Genomic DNA, 24,425 nt, shown 5'->3' with positions numbered 1-24,425 from the left:
GCTTCGTGCAACATAATTCTGGGTGCCATTTAAAAACCATAAGTGCTAATGACTCCATTCCTTTTTGTGGTTGTAGGAGCTGTTGATTGGAGTACACTAAAACAAACCTGATCTCTCTAGGACATTCAGAAGCGAAGTTATAAGCCCACAAATGTGTAACTGGACTACTTCTTTAAAGTGACACCGGGCCCGGTGACCTTTGGGACTTGATTTGCCCCCCTATAGGAATGTGCTATCATCATGAAACATTCAGATCACTTACAACTCAATAGAATCTACCTTCCTGTAAAGTATCTGCCTGATTGGACCTTGTTTTCACACAAATGAACCCAGAATGATGTGAAATTGTGCTTCGTGCAACATAATTCTGGGTGCCATTTAAAAACCATAAGTGCTAATGACTCCATTCCTTTTTGTGGTAATGGGGGCTGTTAATTGGAGTACTCTAAAACAAACCTGACCTCTCTAGGATATTCAGAAGCCAAGTTATAAGTCCACAAAGGTGTAACTGGACTACTTCTTTAAATTGACACCAGATCCGGTGACCTTTGGGACATGGTTTGTCCCCCTTAGGAAAGTGCTATCATCATGAAACGTTCAGATCACTTACAACTCAATAGATTCTACCTTCCTGTAACGTTTCTGCCTGATTGGACCTTGTTTTCACACAAATGGACCCAGAATGATGTGAAATTGTGCTTCGTGCAACATAATTCTGGGTGCCATTTAAAAACCATAAGTGCTAATGACTCCATTCCTTTTTGGTGTAATGGGGGGCTGTTAATTGAAGTACTCTAAAACAAACCTGACCTCTCTAGGATATTCAGAAGCCAAGTTATAAGCCCACAAATGTGTAACTGGACTACTTCTTTAAAGTGACACCAGGCCCGGTGACCTTTGGGACATGGTTTGACCCCCTATAGGAATGTGCGATCATCATGAAACGTTCATATCACTTACAACTCAATAGATTCTACCTTCTTGTAACGTTTCAGCCTGATTGGACCTTGTTTTCACACAAATGGACCCAGAATGATGTGAAATTGTGCTTTGTGCAACATAATTCTGGGTGCCATTTACAAATCATAAGTGCTAATGACTCCATTCCTTTTTGTGGTTGTAGGGGCTGTTGATTGGAGTACATTAAAAAAAACCTGATCTCTCTAGGACATTCAGAAGCCAAGTTATAAGCCCACAAAGGTGTAACTGGACTACTTCTTTAAAGTGACACCAGGCCCGGTGACCTTTGGGACATGGTTTGACCACCTATAGGAATGTGCGATCATCATGAAACGTTCAGATCACTTACAACTCAATAGATTCTACCTTCTTGCAACGTTTCAGCCTGATTGGACCTTGTTTTCACACAAATGAACCCAGAATGATGTGAAATTGTGCTTCGTGCAACATAATTCTGGGTGCCATTTACAAACCATAAGGTTGTAGGGGCTGTTGATTGGAGTACACTAAAACAAACCTGATCTCTCTAGGACATTCAGAAGCCAAGTTATAAGCCCACAAATGTGTAACTGGACTACTTCTTTAAATTGACACAAGGCCTGGTGACCTTTGGGACATGGTTTTACCCCCTATAGGAATGTGCGATCATCATGAAACGTTCAGATATCTTACAACTCAATAGATTCTACCTTCTTGTAACGTTTCAGCCTGATTGGACCTTGTTTTCACACAAATGGACCCAGAATGATGTGAAATTGTGCTTCGTTCAACATAATTCTGGGTGCCATTTAAAAACCATAAGTGCTAATGACTCCATTCCTTTTTGGGGTAATGGGGGGCTGTTAATTGGAGTACTCTAAAACAAACCTGACCTCTCTAGGATATTCAGAAGCCAAGTTATAAGCCCACAAATGTGTAACTGGACTACTTCTTTAAAGTGACACCGGGCCCGGTGACCTTTGGGACATGGTTTGACCCCCTATAGGAATGTGCGATCATCACGAAACGTTCAGATCAATTACAACTCAATAGATTCTACCTTCTTGTAACGTTTCAGCCTGATTGGACCTTGTTTTCACACAAATGGACCCAGAATGATGTGAAATTGTGCTTCGTGCAACATAATTCTGGGTGCCATTTAAAAACCATAAGTGCTAATGACTCCATTCCTTTTTGTGGTTGTAGGAGCTGTTGATTGGAGTACACTAAAACAAACCTGATCTCTCTAGGACATTCAGAAGCGAAGTTATAAGCCCACAAATGTGTAACTGGACTACTTCTTTAAATTGACACCAGATCCGGTGACCTTTGGGACATGGTTTGACCCCCTTAGGAAAGTGCTATCATCATGAAACATTCAGATCACTTACAACTCAATAGAATCTACCTTCCTGTAAAGTATCTGCCTGATTGGACCTTGTTTTCACACAAATGAACCCAGAATGATGTGAAATTGTGCTTCGTGCAACATAATTCTGGGTGCCATTTACAAACCATAAGTGCTAATGACTCCATTCCTTTTTGTGGTAATGGGGGCTGTTAATTGGAGTACTCTAAAACAAACCTGACCTCTCTAGGATATTCAGAAGCCAAGTTATAAGTCCACAAAGGTGTAACTGGACTACTTCTTTAAATTGACACCAGATCCGGTGACCTTTGGGACATGGTTTGTCCCCCTTAGGAAAGTGCTATCATCATGAAACGTTCAGATCACTTACAACTCAATAGATTCTACCTTCCTGTAACATTTCTGCCTGATTGGACCTTGTTTTCTCACAAATGAACCCAGAATGATGTGAAATTGTGCTTTGTGCAACATAATTCTGGGTGCCATTTAAAAACCATAAGTGCTAATGACTCCATTCCTTTTTAGGGTAATGGGGGCTGTTAATTGGATTACTGTAAAACAAACCTTACCTCTCTAGGATATTCAGAAGCCAAGTTATATGCCCACAAATGCGTAACTGGACTACTTCTTTAAAGTGACACCAGGCCCGGTGACCTTTGGGACATGGTTTGACCCCCTATAGGAATGTGTGATCATCACAAAACGTTCAGATCACTTACAACTCAATAGATTCTACCTTCTTGTAACGTTTCAGCCTGATTGGACCTTGTTTTCACACAAATGGACCCAGAATGATGTGAAATTGTGCTTCGTGCAACATAATTCTGGGTGTCATTTAAAAACCATAAGTGCTAATGACTCCATTCCTTTTTGTGGTTGTAGGGGCTGTTGATTGGAGTACACTAAAACAAACCTGATCTCTCTAGGACATTCAGAAGCCAAGTTATAAGCCCACAAATGTGTAACTCGACTACTTCTTTAAATTGACACCAGGCCTGGTGACCTTTGGGACATGGTTTTACCCCCTATAGGAATGTGCGATCATCATGAAACGTTCATATCACTTACAACTCAATAGATTCTACCTTCTTGTAACGTTTCAGCCTGATTGGACCTTGTTTTCACACAAATGGACCCAGAATGATGTGAAATTGTGCTTTGTGCAACATAATTCTGGGTGCCATTTACAAACCATAAGTGCTAATGACTCCATTCCTTTTTGTGGTTGTAGGGGCTGTTGATTGGAGTACATTAAAACAAACCTGATCTCTCTGGGACATTCAGAAGCCAAGTTATAAGCCCACAAAGGTGTAACTGGACTGCTTCTTTAAAGTGACACCAGGCCCGGTGACCTTTGGGACATGGTTTGACCCCCTATAGGAATGTGCGATCATCATGAAACGTTCAGATCACTTACAACTCAATAGATTCTACCTTATTGCAACGTTTCAGCCTGATTGGACCTTGTTTTCACACAAATGAACCCAGAATGATGTGAAATTGTGCTTCGTGCAACATAATTCTGGGTGCCATTTACAAACCATAAGTGCTAATGACTCCATTCCTTTTTGTGGTTGTAGGAGCTGTTGATTGGAGTACACTAAAACAAACCTGATCTCTCTAGGACATTCAGAAGCCAAGTTATAAGCCCACAAATGTGTAACTGGACTACTTCTTTAAATTGACACCAGATCCGGTGACCTTTGGGACATGGTTTGACCCCCTTAGGAAAGTGCTATCATCATGAAACGTTCAGATCACTTACAACTCAATAGAATCTACCTTCCTGTAACGTTTCTGCCTGATTGGACCTTGTTTTCACACAAATGAACCCAGAATGATGTGAAATTGTGCTTCGTGCAACATAATTCTGGGTGCCTTTTAAAAACCATAAGTGCTAATGACTCCATTCCTTTTTGTGGTTGTAGGGGCTGTTAATTGGAGTACTCTAAAACAAACCTGACCTCTCTAGGATATTCAGAAGCCAAGTTATAAGTCCACAAAGGTGTAACTGGACTAATTCTTTAAATTGACACCAGATCCGGTGACCTTTGGGACATGGTTTGACCCCCTTAGGAAAGTGCTATCATCATGAAACGTTCAGATCACTTACAACTCAATAGATTCTACCTTCCTGTAACGTTTCTGCCTGATTGGACCTTGTTTTCACACAAATGAACCCAGAATGATGTGAAATTGTGCTTTGTGCAACATAATTCTGGGTGCCGTTTAAAAATCATAAGTGCTAATGACTCCATTCCTTTTTGGGGTAATGGGGGCTGTTAATTGGATTACTCTAAAACAAACCTGACCTCTCTAGGATATTCAGAAGCTAAGTTATAAGTCCACAAACGTGTAACTGGACTACTTCTTTAAATTGACACCAGATCCGGTGACCTTTGGGACATGGTTTGACCCCCTTAGGAAAGTGCTATCATCATGAAACGTTCAGATCACTTACAACTCAATAGATTCTACCTTCCTGTAACGTTTCTGCCTGATTGGACCTTGTTTTCACACAAATGGACCCAGAATGATGTGAAATTGTGCTTCGTGCATCATAATTATGGGTGCCATTTACAAACCATAAGTGCTAATGACTCCATTCCTTTTTGGGGTAATGGGGGGCTGTTAATTGGAGTACTCTAAAACAAACCTGACCTCTCTAGGATATTCAGAAGCCAAGTTATAAGCCAACAAATGTGTAACTGGACTACTTCTTTAAAGTGACACCAGGCCCGGTGACCTTTGGGACATGGTTTGACCCCCTATAGGAATGTGCGATCATCACGAAACGTTCAGATCACTTACAACTCAATAGATTCTACCTTCTTGTAACGTTTCAGCCTGATTGGACCTTGTTTTCACACAAATGAACCCAGAATGATGTGAAATTGTGCTTTGTGCAACATAATTCTGGGTGCCATTTAAAAACCATAAGTGCTAATGACTCCATTCCTTTTTGTGGTTGTTGGAGCTGTTGATTGGAGTACACTAAAACAAACCTGATCTCTCTAGGACATTCAGAAGCCAAGTTATAAGCCCACAAATGTGTAACTGGACTACTTCTTTAAATTGACAACAGATCCGGTGACCTTTGGGACATGATTTGACCCCCTATAGGAATGTGCGATCATCATGAAACGTTCAGATCACTTACAACTCAATAGATTCTACCATCTTGTAACGTTTCAGCCTGATTGAACCTTGTTTTCACACAAATGAACCCAGAATGATGTGAAATTGTGCTTCGTGCAACATAATTCTGGGTGCCATTTAAAAACCATAAGCGCTAATGACTCCATTCCGTTTTGTGGTAATGGGGGCTGTTTATTGGAGTACACTAAAACAACCCTGATCTCTCTAGGACATTCAGAAGCCAAGTTATAAGCCCACAAAGGTGTAACTGGACTACTTCTTTAAAGTGACACCAGGCCAGGTGACCTTTGGGACATGGTTTGACCCCCTATAGGAATGTGCGATCATCATGAAACGTTCAGATCACTTACAACTCAATAGATTCTACCATCTTGTAACGTTTCAGCCTTATTGAACCTTGTTTTCACACAAATGAACCCAGAATGATGTGAAATTGTGCTTCGTGCAACATAATTCTGGGTGCCATTTAAAAACCATAAGCGCTAATGACTCCATTCCGTTTTGTGGTAATGGGGCTCTTAATTGGAGTACTCTAAAACAAACCTGACCTCTCTAGGATATTCAGAAGCCAAGTTATAAGCCCACAAAGGTGTAACTGGACTACTTCTTTAAAGTAACACCAGGCCCGATGACCATTGGGACATGGTTTGACCCCCTATAGGAATGTGCGATCATCATGAAACGTTCAGATCACTTACAACTCAATAGATTCTACCTTCCTGTAACGTTTCTCCCTGATTGGACCTTGTTTTCACACAAATGAACCCAGAATGATGTGAAATTGTGCTTCGTGCAACATAATTCTGGGTGCCATTTAAAAACCATAAGTGCTAATGACTCCATTCCTTTTTGTGGTTGTAGGGGCTGTTGATTGGAGTACACTAAAACAAACCTGATCTCTCTAGGACATTCAGAAGCCAAGTTATAAGCCCACAAATGTGTAACTGGACTACTTCTTTAAATTGACACCAGATCCGGTGACCTTTGGGACATGGTTTGACCCCCTTAGGAAAGTGCTATCATCATAAAACGTTCAGATCACTTACAACTCAATAGATTCTACCTTCCTGTAACGTTTCAGCCTGATTGGACCTTGTTTTCACACAAATGAACCCAGAATGATGTGAAATTGTGCTTCGTGCAACATAATTCTGGGTGCCATTTAAAAACCATAAGTGCTAATGACTCCATTAGTTTTTGTGGTTGTAGGGGCTGTTGATTGGAGTACATTAAAACAAACCTGATCTCTCTAGGACATTCAGAAGCCAAGTTATAAGCCCACAAAGGTGTAACTGGACTACTTCTTTAAAGTGACACCAGGCCCGGTGACCTTTGGGACATTGTTTGACCCCCTATTGGAATGTGCGATCATCATGAAACGTTCAGATCACTTACAACTCAATAGATTCTACCTTCTTGTAACGTTTCAGCCTGATTGGACCTTGTTTTCACACAAATGAAGCCAGAATGATGTTAAATTGTGCTTCGTGCAACATAATTCTGGGTGCCATTTAAAAACCATAAGCGCTAATGACTCCATTCCTTTTTGTGGTTGTAGGGGCTGTTGATTGGAGTACATTAAAACAAACCTGATCTCTCTAGGACATTCAGAAGCCAAGTTATAAGCCCACAATGGTGTAACTGAACTACTTCTTTAAAGTGACACCAGGCACGGTGACCTTTGGGACATGGTTTGACCCCCTATAGGAATGTGCGATCATCATGAAACGTTCAGATCACTTACAACTCAATAGATTCTACCTTCTTGTAACGTTTCATTCTGATTGGACCTTGTTTTCACACAAATGAACCCAGAATGATGTGAAATTGTGCTTCGTGCAACATAATTCTGGGTGCCATTTAAAAACCATAAGTGCTAATGACTCCATTCCTTTTTGTGGTAATGGGGGCTGTTAATTGGAGTACTCTAAAACAAACCTGACCTCTCTAGGATATTCAGAAGCCAAGTTATAAGTCCACAAAGGTGTAACTGGACTACTTCTTTAAATTGACACCAGATCCGGTGACCTTTGGGACATGGTTTGTCCCCCTTAGGAAAGTGCTATCATCATGAAACGTTCAGATCACTTACAACTCAATAGATTCTACCTTCCTGTAACATTTCTGCCTGATTGGACCTTGTTTTCTCACAAATGAACCCAGAATGATGTGAAATTGTGCTTTGTGCAACATAATTCTGGGTGCCATTTAAAAACCATAAGTGCTAATGACTCCATTCCTTTTTAGGGTAATGGGGGCTGTTAATTGGATTACTGTAAAACAAACCTTACCTCTCTAGGATATTCAGAAGCCAAGTTATATGCCCACAAATGCGTAACTGGACTACTTCTTTAAAGTGACACCAGGCCCGGTGACCTTTGGGACATGGTTTGACCCCCTATAGGAATGTGTGATCATCACAAAACGTTCAGATCACTTACAACTCAATAGATTCTACCTTCTTGTAACGTTTCAGCCTGATTGGACCTTGTTTTCACACAAATGGACCCAGAATGATGTGAAATTGTGCTTCGTGCAACATAATTCTGGGTGCCATTTACAAACCATAAGTGCTAATGACTCCATTCCTTTTTGTGGTTGTAGGGGCTGTTGATTGGAGTACACTAAAACAAACCTGATCTCTCTAGGACATTCAGAAGCCAAGTTAAAAGCCCACAAATGTGTAACTCGACTACTTCTTTAAATTGACACCAGGCCTGGTGACCTTTGGGACATGGTTTTACCCCCTATAGGAATGTGCGATCATCATGAAACGTTCATATCACTTACAACTCAATAGATTCTACCTTCTTGTAACGTTTCAGCCTGATTGGACCTTGTTTTCACACAAATGGACCCAGAATGATGTGAAATTGTGCTTTGTGCAACATAATTCTGGGTGCCATTTACAAACCATAAGTGCTAATGACTCCATTCCTTTTTGTGGTTGTAGGGGCTGTTGATTGGAGTACATTAAAACAAACCTGATCTCTCTGGGACATTCAGAAGCCAAGTTATAAGCCCACAAAGGTGTAACTGGACTGCTTCTTTAAAGTGACACCAGGCCCGGTGACCTTTGGGACATGGTTTGACCCCCTATAGGAATGTGCGATCATCATGAAACGTTCAGATCACTTACAACTCAATAGATTCTACCTTATTGCAACGTTTCAGCCTGATTGGACCTTGTTTTCACACAAATGAACCCAGAATGATGTGAAATTGTGCTTCGTGCAACATAATTCTGGGTGCCATTTACAAACCATAAGTGCTAATGACTCCATTCCTTTTTGTGGTTGTAGGAGCTGTTGATTGGAGTACACTAAAACAAACCTGATCTCTCTAGGACATTCAGAAGCCAAGTTATAAGCCCACAAATGTGTAACTGGACTACTTCTTTAAATTGACACCAGATCCGGTGACCTTTGGGACATGGTTTGACCCCCTTAGGAAAGTGCTATCATCATGAAACGTTCAGATCACTTACAACTCAATAGAATCTACCTTCCTGTAACGTTTCTGCCTGATTGGACCTTGTTTTCACACAAATGAACCCAGAATGATGTGAAATTGTGCTTCGTGCAACATAATTCTGGGTACCTTTTAAAAACCATAAGTGCTAATGACTCCATTCCTTTTTGTGGTAATGGGGCTGTTAATTGGAGTACTCTAAAACAAACCTGACCTCTCTAGGATATTCAGAAGCCAAGTTATAAGTCCACAAAGGTGTAACTGGACTAATTCTTTAAATTGACACCAGATCCGGTGACCTTTGGGACATGGTTTGACCCCCTTAGGAAAGTGCTATCATCATGAAACGTTCAGATCACTTACAACTCAATAGATTCTACCTTCCTGTAACGTTTCTGCCTGATTGGACCTTGTTTTCACACAAATGAACCCAGAATGATGTGAAATTGTGCTTTGTGCAACATAATTCTGGGTGCCATTTAAAAATCATAAGTGCTAATGACTCCATTCCTTTTTGGGGTAATGGGGGCTGTTAATTGGATTACTCTAAAACAAACCTGACCTCTCTAGGATATTCAGAAGCCAAGTTATAAGCACACAAATGTGTAACTGGACTACTTTAAAGTGACACCAGGCCCGGTGACCTTTGGGACATGGTTTGACCCCCTATAGGAATGTGTGATCATCACGAAACGTTCAGATCACTTACAACTCAATAGATTCTACCTTCTTGTAACGTTTCAGCCTGATTGGACCTTGTTTTCACACTAATGAACCCAGAATGATGTGAAATTGTGCTTCGTGCAACATAATTCTGGGTGCCATTTAAAAACCATAAGTGCTAATGACTCCATTGCTTTTTGTGGTTGTAGGAGCTGTTGATTGGAGTACACTAAAACAAACCTGATCTCTCTAGGACATTCAGAAGCCAAGTTATAAGCCCACAAATGTGTAACTGGACTACTTCTTTAAATTGACACCAGATCCGGTGACCTTTGGGACATAGTTTGACCCCCTTAGGAAAGTGCTATCATCATGAAACATTCAGATCACTTACAACTCAGTAGAATCTACCTTCCTGTAAAGTATCTGCCTGATTGGACCTTGTTTTCACACAAATGAACCCAGAATGATGTGAAATTGTGCTTCGTGCAACATAATTCTGGGTGCCATTTAAAAACCATAAGTGCTAATGACTCCATTCCTTTTTGTGGTAATGAGGGCTGTTAATTGGAGTACTCTAAAACAAACCTGACCTCTCTAGGACATTCAGAAGCCAAGTTATAAGTCCACAAACGTGTAACTGGACTACTTCTTTAAATTGACACCAGATCCGGTGACCTTTGGGACATGGTTTGACCCCCTTAGGAAAGTGCTATCATCATGAAACGTTCAGATCACTTACAACTCAATAGATTCTACCTTCCTGTAATGTTTCTGCCTGATTGGACCTTGTTTTCACACAAATGGACCCAGAATGATGTGAAATTGTGCTTCGTGCAACATAATTATGGGTGCCATTTACAAACCATAAGTGCTAATGACTCCATTCCTTTTTGGGGTAATGGGGGGCTGTTAATTGGAGTACTCTAAAACAAACCTGACCTCTCTAGGATATTCAGAAGCCAAAATATAAGCCAACAAATGTGTAACTGGACTACTTCTTTAAAGTGACACCAGGCCCGGTGACCTTTGGGACATGGTTTGACCCCCTATAGGAATGTGCGATCATCACGAAACGTTCAGATCACTTACAACTCAATAGATTCTACCTTCTTGTAACGTTTCAGCCTGATTGGACCTTGTTTTCACACAAATGAACCCAGAATGATGTGAAATTGTGCTTTGTGCAACATAATTCTGGGTGCCATTTAAAAACCATAAGTGCTAATGACTCCATTCCTTTTTGTGGTTGTAGGAGCTGTTGATTGGAGTACACTAAAACAAACCTGATCTCTCTAGGACATTCAGAAGCCAAGTTATAAGCCCACAAATGTGTAACTGGACTACTTCTTTAAATTGACAACAGATCCGGTGACATTTGGGACATGATTTGACCCCCTATAGGAATGTGCGATCATCATGAAACGTTCAGATCACTTACAACTCAATAGATTCTACCATCTTGTAACGTTTCAGCCTGATTGAACCTTGTTTTCACACAAATGAACCCAGAATGATGTGAAATTGTGCTTCGTGCAACATAATTCTGGGTGCCATTTAAAAACCATAAGCGCTAATGACTCCATTCCGTTTTGTGGTAATGGGGGCTGTTGATTTTAGTACACTAAAACAACCCTGATCTCTCTAGGACATTCAGAAGCCAAGTTATAAGCCCACAAAGGTGTAACTGGACTACTTCTTTAAAGTGACACCAGGCCAGGTGACCTTTGGGACATGGTTTGACCCCCTATAGGAATGTGCGATCATCATGAAACGTTCAGATCACTTACAACTCAATAGATTCTACCATCTTGTAACGTTTCAGCCTGATTGAACCTTGTTTTCACACAAATGAACCCAGAATGATGTGAAATTGTGCTTCGTGCAACATAATTCTGGGTGCCATTTAAAAACCATAAGCGCTAATGACTCCATTCCGTTTTGTGGTAATGGGGCTCTTAATTGGAGTACTCTAAAACAAACCTGACCTCTCTAGGATATTCAGAAGCCAAGTTATAAGCCCACAAAGGTGTAACTGGACTACTTCTTTAAAGTAACACCAGGCCCGATGACCATTGGGACATGGTTTGACCCCCTATAGGAATGTGCGATCATCATGAAACGTTCAGATCACTTACAACTCAATAGATTCTACCTTCCTGTCACGTTTCTGCCTGATTGGACCTTGTTTTCACACAAATGAACCCAGAATAATGTGAAATTGTGCTTCGTGCAACATAATTCTGGGTGCCATTTAAAAACCATAAGTGCTAATGACTCCATTCCTTTTTGTGGTTGTAGGGGCTGTTGATTGGAGTACACTAAAACAAACCTGATCTCTCTAGGACATTCAGAAGCCAAGTTATAAGCCCACAAATGTGTAACTGGACTACTTCTTTAAATTGACACCAGATCCGGTGACCTTTGGGACATGGTTTGACCCCCTTAGGAAAGTGCTATCATCATAAAACGTTCAGATCACTTACAACTCAATAGATTCTACCTTCCTGTAACGTTTCAGCCTGATTGGACCTTGTTTTCACACAAATGAACCCAGAATGATGTGAAATTGTGCTTCGTGCAACATAATTCTGGGTGCCATTTAAAAACCATAAGTGCTAATGACTCCATTAGTTTTTGTGGTTGTAGGGGCTGTTGATTGGAGTACATTAAAACAAACCTGATCTCTCTAGGACATTCAGAAGCCAAGTTATAAGCCCACAAAGGTGTAACTGGACTACTTCTTTAAAGTGACACCAGGCCCGGTGACCTTTGGGACATTGTTTGACCCCCTATTGGAATGTGCGATCATCATGAAACGTTCAGATCACTTACAACTCAATAGATTCTACCTTCTTGTAACGTTTCAGCCTGATTGGACCTTGTTTTCACACAAATGAAGCCAGAATGATGTGAAATTGTGCTTCGTGCAACATAATTCTGGGTGCCATTTAAAAACCATAAGCGCTAATGACTCCATTCCTTTTTGTGGTTGTAAGGGCTGTTGATTGGAGTACATTAAAACAAACCTGATCTCTCTAGGACATTCAGAAGCCAAGTTATAAGCCCACAATGGTGTAACTGAACTACTTCTTTAAAGTGACACCAGGCACGGTGACCTTTGGGACATGGTTTGACCCCCTATAGGAATGTGCGATCATCATGAAACGTTCAGATCACTTACAACTCAATAGATTCTACCTTCTTGTAACGTTTCATTCTGATTGGACCTTGTTTTCACACAAATGAACCCAGAATGATGTGAAATTGTGCTTCGTGCAACATAATTCTGGGTGCCATTTAAAAACCATAAGTGCTAATGACTCCATTCCTTTTTGTGGTTGTAGGGGCTGTTGATTGGAGTACATTAAACAAACCTGATCTCTCTAGGACATTCAGAAGCCAAGTTATAAGCCCACAAATGTGTAACTGGACTACTTCTTTAAATTGACACCAGATCCGGTGACCTTTGGGACATGGTTTGACCCCCTTAGGAAAGTGCTATCATCATGAAACGTTCAGATCACTTACAACTCAATAGATTCTACCTTCCTGTAACGTTTCTGCCTGATTGGACCTTGTTTTCACACAAATGAACCCAGAATGATGTGAAATTGTGCTTCGTGCAACATAATTCTGGGTGACATTTAAAAACCATAAGTGCTAATGACTCCATTCCTTTTTGGGGTAATGGGGGCTGTTAATTGGAGTACTCTAAAACAAACCTGACCTCTCTAGGATATTCAGAAGCCAAGTTATAAGCCCACAAATGTGTAACTGGACTACTTCTTTAAAGTGACACCAGGCCCGATGACCTTTGGGACATGGTTTGACCCCCTATAGGAATGTGCGATCATCATGAAACGCTCAGATCACTTACAACTCAATAGATTCTACCTTCTTGTAACGTTTCAGCCTGATTGGACCTTGTTTTCACACAAATGAACCCAGATTGATGTGAAATTGTGCTTCGTGCAACATAATTCTGGGTGCCATTTAAAAACCATAAGCGCTAATGACTCCATTCCTTTTTGTGGTTGTAGGGGCTGTTGATTGGAGTACATTAAAACAAACCTGATCTCTCTAGGACATTCAGAAGCCAAGTTATAAGCCCACAAATGTGTAACTGGACTACTTCTTTTAATTGACACCAGATCCGGTGACCTTTGGGACATGGTTTGACCCCCTTAGGAAAGTGCTATCATCATGAAACGTTCAGATCACTTACAACTCAATAGATTCTACCTTCCTGTAACGTTTCTGCCTGATTGGACCTTGTTTTCACACAAATGAACCCAGAATGATGTGAAATTGTGCTTCGTGCAACATAATTCTGGGTGCCATTTAAAAACCATAAGTGCTAATGACTCCATTCCTTTTTGGGGTAATGGGGGATGTTAATTTGAGTACTCTAAAACAAACCTGACCTCTCTAGGATATTCAGAAGCCAAGTTATAAGCCCACAAATGTGTAACTGGACTACTTCTTTAAAGTAACACCAGGCCCGGTGACCTTTGGGACATGGTTTGACCCCCTGTAGGAATGTGCGATCATCACGAAACGTTCAGATCACTTACAACTCAATAGATTCTACCTTCTTGTAACGTTTCAGCCTGATTGGACCTTGTTTTCACACAAATGAACCCAGAATGATGTGAAATCGTGCTTCGTGCAACATAATTCTGGGTGCCATTTAAAAACCATAAGTGCTAATGACTCCATTCCTTTTTGTGGTTGTAGGAGCTGTTGATTGGAGTACACTAAAACAAACCTGATCTCTCAAGGACATTCAGAAGCCAAGTTATAAGCCCACAAATGTGTAACTGGACTACTTCTTTAAATTGACACCAGATCCGGTGACCTTTGGGACATGGTTTGACCCCCTTAGGAAAGTGCTATCATCATGAAACGTTCAGATCACTTACAACTCAATAGAATCTACCTTCCTGTAACGTATCTGCCTGATTGGACCTTGTTTTCACACAAATGAACCCAGAATGATGTGAAATTGTGCTTCGTGCAACATAATTCTGGGTGCCATTTAAGAAACCATAAGTGCTAATGACTCCATTCCTTTTTGGGGTAATGGGGGCTGTTAATTGGATTACTCTAAAACAAACCTGACCTCTATAGGATATTCAGAAGCCAAGTTATAAGCCCACAAATGTGTAACTGGACTACTTCTTTAAAGGGACACCAGGCCCGGTGACCTTTGGGACATGGTTTGACCCACTATAGGAATGTGCGATCATCACGAAACGTTCAGATCACTTACAACTCAATAGATTCTACCTTCTTGTAACGTTTCAGCCTGACTGGACCTTGTTTTCACACAAATGGACCCAGAATGATGTGAAATTGTGCTTCGTGCAACATAATTCTGGGTGCCATTTACAAACCATAAGGTTGTAGGGGCTGTTGATTGGAGTACACTAAAACAAACGTGATCTCTCTAGGACATTCAGAAGCCAAGTTATAAGCCCACAAATGTGTAACTGGACTACTTCTTTAAATTGACACCAGGACTGGTGACCTTTGGGACATGGTTTTACCCCCTATAGGAATGTGCGATCATCATGAAACGTTCAGATCACTTACAACTCAATAGATTCTACCTTCTTGTAACGTTTCATTCTGATTGGACCTTGTTTTCACACAAATGAACCCAGAATGATGTGAAATTGTGCTTCGTGCAACATAATTCTGGGTGCCATTTAAAAACCATAAGTGCTAATGACTCCATTCCTTTTTGTGGTTGTAGGGGCTGTTGATTGGAGTACATTAAACAAACCTGATCTCTCTAGGACATTCAGAAGCCAAGTTATAAGCCCACAAATGTGTAACTGGACTACTTCTTTAAATTGACACCAGATCCGGTGACCTTTGGGACATGGTTTGACCCCCTTAGGAAAGTGCTATCATCATGAAACGTTCAGATCACTTACAACTCAATAGATTCTACCTTCCTGTAACGTTTCTGCCTGATTGGACCTTGTTTTCACACAAATGAACCCAGAATGATGTGAAATTGTGCTTCGTGCAACATAATTCTGGGTGACATTTAAAAACTATAAGTGCTAATGACTCCATTCCTTTTTGGGGTAATGGGGGCTGTTAATTGGAGTACTCTAAAACAAACCTGACCTCTCTAGGATATTCAGAAGCCAAGTCATAAGCCCACAAATGTGTAACTGGACTACTTCTTTAAAGTGACACCAGGCCCGATGACCTTTGGGACATGGTTTGACCCCCTATAGGAATGTGCGATCATCATGAAACGTTCAGATCACTTACAACTCAATAGATTCTACCTTCTTGTAACGTTTCAGCCTGATTGGACCTTGTTTTCACACAAATGAACCCAGAATGATGTGAAATCGTGCTTCGTGCAACATAATTCTGGGTGCCATTTAAAAACCATAAGTGCTAATGACTCCATTCCTTTTTGTGGTTGTTGGAGCTGTTGATTGGAGTACACTAAAACAAACCTGATCTCTCTAGGACATTCAGAAGCCAAGTTATAAGCCCACAAATGTGTAACTGGACTACTTCTTTAAATTGACACCAGATCCGGTGACCTTTGGGACATGGTTTGACCCCCTATAGGAATGTGCGATCATCATGAAACGCTCAGATCACTTACAACTCAATTAGATTCTACCTTCTTGTAACGTTTCAGCCTGATTGGACCTTGTTTTCACACAAATGAACCCAGAATGATGTGAAATTGTGCTTCGTGCAACATAATTCTGGGTGCCATTTAAAAACCATAAGCGCTAATGACTCCATTCCTTTTTGTGGTTGTAGGGGCTGTTGATTGGAGTACATTAAAACAAACCTGATCTCTCTAGGACATTCAGAAGCCAAGTTATAAGCCCACAAATGTGTAACTGGACTACTTCTTTTAATTGACACCAGATCCGGTGACCTTTGGGACATGGTTTGACCCCCTTAGGAAAGTGCTATCATCATGAAACGTTCAGATCACTTACAACTCAATAGATTCTACCTTCCTGTAACGTTTCTGCCTGATTGGACCTTGTTTTCACACAAATGAACCCAGAATGATGTGAAATTGTGCTTCGTGCAACATAATTCTGGGTGCCATTTAAAAACCATAAGTGCTAATGACTCCATTCCTTTTTGGGGTAATGGGGGATGTTAATTTGAGTACTCTAAAACAAACCTGACCTCTCTAGGATATTCAGAAGCCAAGTTATAAGCCCACAAATGTGTAACTGGACTACTTCTTTAAAGTAACACCAGGCCCGGTGACCTTTGGGACATGGTTTGACCCCCTATAGGAATGTGCGATCATCACGAAACGTTCAGATCACTTACAACTCAATAGATTCTACCTTCTTGTAACGTTTCAGCCTGATTGGACCTTGTTTTCACACAAATGAACCCAGAATGATGTGAAATCGTGCTTCGTGCAACATAATTCTGGGTGCCATTTAAAAACCATAAGTGCTAATGACTCCATTCCTTTTTGTGGTTGTAGGAGCTGTTGATTGGAGTACACTAAAACAAACCTGATCTCTCTAGGACATTCAGAAGCCAAGTTATAAGCCCACAAATGTGTAACTGGACTACTTCTTTAAATTGACACCAGATCCGGTGACCTTTGGGACATGGTTTGACCCCCTTAGGAAAGTGCTATCATCATGAAACGTTCAGATCACTTACAACTCAATAGAATCTACCTTCCTGTAACGTATCTGCCTGATTGGACCTTGTTTTCACACAAATGAACCCAGAATGATGTGAAATTGTGCTTCGTGCAACATAATTCTGGGTGCCATTTAAGAAACCATAAGTGCTAATGACTCCATTCCTTTTTGGGGTAATGGGGGCTGTTAATTGGATTACTCTAAAACAAACCTGACCTCTATAGGATATTCAGAAGCCAAGTTATAAGCCCACAAATGTGTAACTGGACTACTTCTTTAAAGGGACACCAGGCCCGGTGACCTTTGGGACATGGTTTGACCCACTATAGGAATGTGCGATCATCACGAAACGTTCAGATCACTTACAACTCAATAGATTCTACCTTCTTGTAACGTTTCAGCCTGATTGGACCTTGTTTTCACACAAATGGACCCAGAATGATGTGAAATTGTGCTTCGTGCAACATAATTCTGGGTGCCATTTACAAACCATAAGGTTGTAGGGGCTGTTGATTGGAGTACACTAAAACAAACGTGATCTCTCTAGGACATTCAGAAGCCAAGTTATAAGCCCACAAATGTGTAACTGGACTACTTCTTTAAATTGACACCAGGCCTGGTGACCTTTGGGACATGGTTTTACCCCCTATAGGAATGTGCGATCATCATGAAACGTTCAGATCACTTACAACTCAATAGATTCTACCTTCTTGTAACGTTTCATTCTGATTGGACCTTGTTTTCACACAAATGAACCCAGAATGATGTAAAATTGTGCTTCGTGCAACATAATTCTGGGTGCCATTTAAAAACCATAAGCGCTAATGACTCCATTCCTTTTTGTGGTTGTAGGGGCTGTTGATTGGAGTACATTAAAACAAACCTGATCTCTCTAGGACATTCAGAAGCCAAGTTATAAGCCCACAAATGTGTAACTGGACTACTTCTTTAAATTGACACCAGATCCGGTGACCTTTGGGACATGGTTTGACCCCCTTAGGAAAGTGCTATCATCATGAAACGTTCAGATCACTTACAACTCAATAGATTCTACCTTCCTGTAACGTTTCTGCCTGATTGGACCTTGTTTTCACACAAATGAACCCAGAATGATGTGAAATTGTGTTTCGTGCAACATAATTCTGGGTGACATTTAAAAACCATAAGTGCTAATGACTCCATTCCTTTTTGGGGTAATGGGGGCTGTTAATTGGAGTACTCTAAAACAAACCTGACCTCTCTAGGATATTCAGAAGCCAAGTTATAAGCCCACAAATGTGTAACTGGACTACTTCTTTAAAGTGACACCAGGGCCGGTGACCTTTGGGACATGGTTTGACCCCCTATAGGAATGTGCGATCATCATGAAACGTTCAGATCACTTACAACTCAATAGATTCTACCTTCTTGTAACGTTTCAGCCTGATTGGACCTTGTTTTCACACACATGAACCCAGAATGATGTGAAATTGTGCTTCGTGCAACATAATTCTGGGTGCCATTTAAAAACCATAAGTGCTAATGACTCCATTCCTTTTTGGGGTAATGGGGGCTGTTAATTGGAGTACTCTAAAACAAACCTGACCTCTCTAGGATATTCAGAAGCCAAGTTATAAGCCCACAAATGTGTAACTGGACTACTTCTTTAAAGTGACACCAGGCCCGGTGACCTTTGGGACATGGTTTGACCCCCTATAGGAATGTGCGATCATCACGAAACGTTCAGATCACTTACAACTCAATAGATTCTACCTTCTTGTAACGTTTCAGCCTGATTGGACCTTTTTTTCACACAAATGAACCCAGAATGATGTGAAATCGTGCTTCGTGCAACATAATTATGGGTGCCATTTAAAAACCATAAGTGCTAATGACTCCATTCCTTTTTGTGGTTGTAGGAGCTGTTGATTGGAGTACACTAAAACAAACCTGATCTCTCTAGGACATTCAGAAGCCAAGTTATAAGCCCACAAATGTGTAACTGGACTACTTCTTTAAATTGACACCAGATCAGGTGACCTTTGGGACATGGTTTGACCCCCTTAGGAAAGTGCTATCATCATGAAACGTTCAGATCACTTACAACTCAATAGAATCTACCTTCCTCTAACGTTTCTGCCTGATTGGACCTTGTTTTCACACAAATGAACCCAGAATGATGTGAAATTGTGCTTCGTGCAACATAATTCTGGGTGCCATTTAAAAACCATAAGTGCTAATGACTCCATTCATTTTTGGGGTAATGGGGGCTGTTAATTGGATTACTCTAAAACAAACCTGACCTCTCTAGGATATTCAGAAGCCAAGTTATAAGCCCACAAATGTGTAACTGGACTACTTCTTTAAAGGGACACCAGGCCCGGTGACCTTTGGGACATGGTTTGACCCACGATAGGAATCTGCGATCATCACGAAACGTTCAGATCACTTACAACTCAATAGATTCTACCTTCTTGTAACGTTTCAGCCTGATTGGACCTTGTTTTCACACAAATGGACCCAGAATGATGTGAAATTGTGCTTCGTGCAACATAATTCTGGGTGCCATTTACAAACCATAAGGTTGTAGGGGCTGTTGATTGGAGTACACTAAAACAAACCTGATCTCTCTAGGACATTCAGAAGCCAAGTTATAAGCCCACAAATGTGTAACTGGACTACTTCTTTAAATTGACACCAGGCCTGGTGACCTTTGGGACATGGTTTTACCCCCTATAGGAATGTGCGATCATCATGAAACGTTCAGATCACTTACAACTCAATAGATTCTACCTTCTTGTAACGTTTCAGCCTGATTGGACCTTGTTTTCACACAAATGGACCCAGAATGATGTGAAATTGTGCTTTGTGCAACATAATTCTTGGTGCCATTTAAAAACCATGAGTGCTAATGACTCCATTTCTTTTTGTGGTAATGGGGGCTGTTAATTGGAGTACTCTAAAACAAACCTGACCTCTCTAGGATAATCAGAAGCCAAGTTATAAGTCCACAAAGGTGTAACTGGACTACTTCTTTAAATTGACACCAGGCTCGGTGACCTTTGGGACATGGTTTGACCCCCTATAGGAATGTGTGATCATCATGAAACGTTCAGATCACTTACAACTCAATATATTCTACCTTCTTGTAACGTTTCAGCCTGATTCGACCTTGTTTTCACACAAATGAACCCAGAATGATTTGAAATTGTGCTTCGTGCAACATAATTCTGGGTGTCATTTAAAAACCATAAGTGCTAATGACTCCATTTCTTTTTGTGGTAATGGGGGCTGTTAATTGGAGTACTCTAAAACAAACCTGACCTCTCTAGGATAATCAGAAGCCAAGTTATAAGTCCACAAAGGTGTAACTGGACTACTTCTTTAAATTGACACCAGGCTCGGTGACCTTTGGGACATGGTTTGACCCCCTATAGGAATGTGCGATCATCATGAAACGTTCAGATCACTTACAACTCAATATATTCTACCTTCTTGTAACGTTTCAGCCTGATTCGACCTTGTTTTCACACAAATGAACCCAGAATGATTTGAAATTGTGCTTCGTGCAACATAATTCTGGGTGTCATTTAAAAACCATAAGTGCTAATGACTCCACTCCTTTTTGTGGTTGTAGGGGCTGTTGATTGGAGTACACTAAAACAAACCTGATCTCTCTAGGACATTCAGAAGCCAAGTTATAAGCCCACAAATGTGTAACTGGAAAACTTCTGTAAATTGACACCAGATCCGGTGACCTTTGGGACATGGTTTGACCCCCTTAGGAAAGTGCTATCATCATGAAACGTTCAGATCACTTACAACTCAATAGATTCTACCTTCCTGTAACGTTTCTGCCTGATTGGACCTTGTTTTCGCACAAATGAACCCAGAATGATGTGAAATTGTGCTTCGTGCAACATAATTCTGGGTGCCATTTAAAAACCATAAGTGCTAATGACTCCATTCCTTTTTGGGGTAATGGGGGGCTGTTAATTGGAGTACTCTAAAACAAACCTGACCTCTCTAGGATATTCAGAAGCCAAGTTATAAGCCCACAAATGTGTTACTGGACTACTTCTTTAAAGTGACACCAGGCCCGGTGACCTTTGGGACATGGTTTGACCCCCTATTGTGGGGTTTCTCTGTTATTCTTAAAGAAGGTGTCGGAGACGGGCAACTCAGTCAGACAGCGCGGGTCTCTTTATTCATTCATCTCACATCTCAGGACAGCCAACTACAAAAGACCCCGACCACATGTGGAGTCCTAAATTTATACTTTTTGTCCCTGGGCTAATCCCACAGTCCTTTGATAAATGTGGAGAGAGGATGGGGTGATGTTTACACTTCCAAATGGTCAACGCACCCTCCAGCCCAGAGGTCGACCAGCCCTGTTATCCCGACATGATTCCGAGGGCTCAAGGTCCACTGGAGCTGGTTTACACAAGCTGGACATGTTAATCCTCAAGTACACAGAACACAGCTTTCTCAGCAAGCTTTTAACCTAAGGACTCATAATTCAACTCAATATATGTTGTAGATGACCTCTTGACCTTTTTGGCTACAACAGTCCTCCCTTTGGCGGACTTGTGCGCCACACACCACCATCGTAAACGAATCAGCAATGTAGGGTACATCAATAAATGAATGCTTAACTAAGTAACAGAAGAAATGAGCAGCAAATAAAGATAATGTAACAAAATGACAAAAAATGGAAACAAAAGGGTATAACATATGACCTTGAATCAAAAATGCATAAAGTACCCATACCAAAATGATGTTCCAGAATAACACAGCAACTTCAACTTGTACATGCAATGAACAATGATTAAGTAACTGAAAAACAACCGATGAGTTTACAGCTGAGACAATGAAAAACTGTGAAACAATACATGAAACATGATTTTAGCATTAACTGAACTCATTACTTCACGAATGTATTGCATGCGCACTCCGTATGGAGGCAAAAACCTGTCAGCTGTATTTTAACAGGGAAAATTCCTCCATGTCCTCCCCGACCCAAAAGGCGATGAACGCCACGGCACAGAGCGGGCATGTGAGGACTAGCTTGAGGACATCAGGTGACAAATATCCTCATCAGTGGTCAAAAGAAAGAACACACAAAACAACAAAGGCACATGAAAAGAAACTGGTGACAAATATGATGAATAATGAACAATTAGCTTTAGCAAAGACATAATGAAACAGTAATAAATCCGGTTGAAGATTTCATTCAAAAGAATAGAACGGAAAATACAAGTTCAGCATCCATGTCGTCGTTGGAGGTCTTCTGCTTGAGGAGGGCTTTATGTGGACAAGTGTCCTTTATTTGTCAGCAAAGCAAAGGCATAAGTTCTTGGCTCAGTCCTCCCTTTGTCCATCTGCGTGCAGCGTGGTGGTGCCGACTTCATCCTCCCCACGGCGAGCAAAACGCAACATGTCAACAAGAAAAACTTGAATTAGCACGCCAATTGCCTATAAACCTATTACCACAAAAACTTCCTAAATTTTTAGACCCATTGACAAAGCATCCATCCCCACATTCACACCCCCTTTCTAACCTACCCACTTATCCTAAATTAAAGGGCTAATTCGGTAGTAAGGCATGCAATGATTTACTCAAGCATTTATGGGTTAACGGTAAAAGCAAAACTCACATGATTGTCTTGATAACAAGGAGTAATGTAATGGCCGCTCGGTAAAACGACCAGAAATAAGTCCTTAAAACCAAATTAAAAATCATTCAGCAAATCCGATCTGAACTCAACCAGAATCACCTATTCTGTTCCTCAACCTTCGAAACCACATTCAAAACCCTTCATGCAACATCCACACACCCTCAAAAATGAACACATGCTAATCCATCACAATAAGAAAACACTAGTCAAAACATGACATCCAGCACCCACCAGAAGATCTGTTGCACCTGAAACGGAGTTATTTTGTTAGGATTTATCTCTTTATAATCTAAGATCTACCTGGCCCTTCTGGCCCACGCAAAAGCTTTATGTACACCTTAAAACTATGACCCTATTCGCAGTAACCTCCCCTCGGACCAATAAAACAATACCAGTACTACTCAGGAACTAATTCAAAGTCGTAAAACTGGGACAAAAGTAAGCAAACATCAGCTAAGTGACACAGTCATCGTATGGTTATTATGCTATTATGCTAGTAAAGTCCTGTCATCTGCAGGTGTGACTGTAATAGTGTGAATGCAGGTATGGAAACCAGTCTAGGGTGTAGAGTAGTTGCATTTTACTCATCTTCCATCGTGAACAATTCCTCTATTGGTGTCGCGGTCGTCAGATGGCCTATAAAACGATGATACATTGTGGTGATATCTTTTCCTCTTGTTATGCTCGTCCATTGGTTATCCTCTTCACCTCCTCCAGCAGAAACCCCATTGTAATTTATCAGGGATGGTTCCTGGCAGCATTCAAGAAAAGAACCGTCATAAAACTCAGCAAACTTCTACTTATGTTAGTCAATCTTGTCCCAGTAAGGTGAGAAGCAACACTATCCGTTAGTCCTCGTCTCAGGTATCGACGTGAGTTCATGAGAGCGCAATCTTCATCTTTTTTCCATCCTCTCCCTTGGTCACCTTGCAACACCAGGAAGACTCGCACTCCGGCCGGACCAGACGTCTCCCGAACCGATCGCCTAGGGTTTAAAGGTTATGCACAAAAATGTCCTAACTCTTACTGACCCTAGCCTCTGATACCTACAACATCAGACACATACAGTTACAAACAGCAAGCGCAATTAAAGGTACAGTGACATCACGACACGGACACACATGGACAGACAAACACATATACATGCACATACACACAGAGAGATAGAGAGAGTAAGAATGTGTGTGGGAGGACGAAATAAGTGGGATCAACTTCGCCACCAGCATCTTCACCTGTGCCACAGAGAAAAATTGCAAAGAGATTAAAACATAAAGCAAAAAACAATAATTCAATGAGTATAAATGATTTAACTAAAATATACAACCATGCATGGGTTTTAAAACAGTTCCAGTAACACTGGAGATGATGCCTTGTATAATGAATTCTTAAGATGGTCTTCACCAATTAGAGATTATAACCTAATTGTTTCAGGATCCTGAATTTGAATTTGAATTGGTTAATTTACTCAGAATAGTCCAATGGCTTTGTTGATGT

This window comes from Nothobranchius furzeri, chromosome 11, assembly GCF_043380555.1.
Source record: "Nothobranchius furzeri strain GRZ-AD chromosome 11, NfurGRZ-RIMD1, whole genome shotgun sequence".
NCBI classification, from domain to species: Eukaryota; Metazoa; Chordata; class Actinopteri; order Cyprinodontiformes; family Nothobranchiidae; genus Nothobranchius; species Nothobranchius furzeri.
This window is presented reverse-complemented; position numbering follows the sequence as displayed.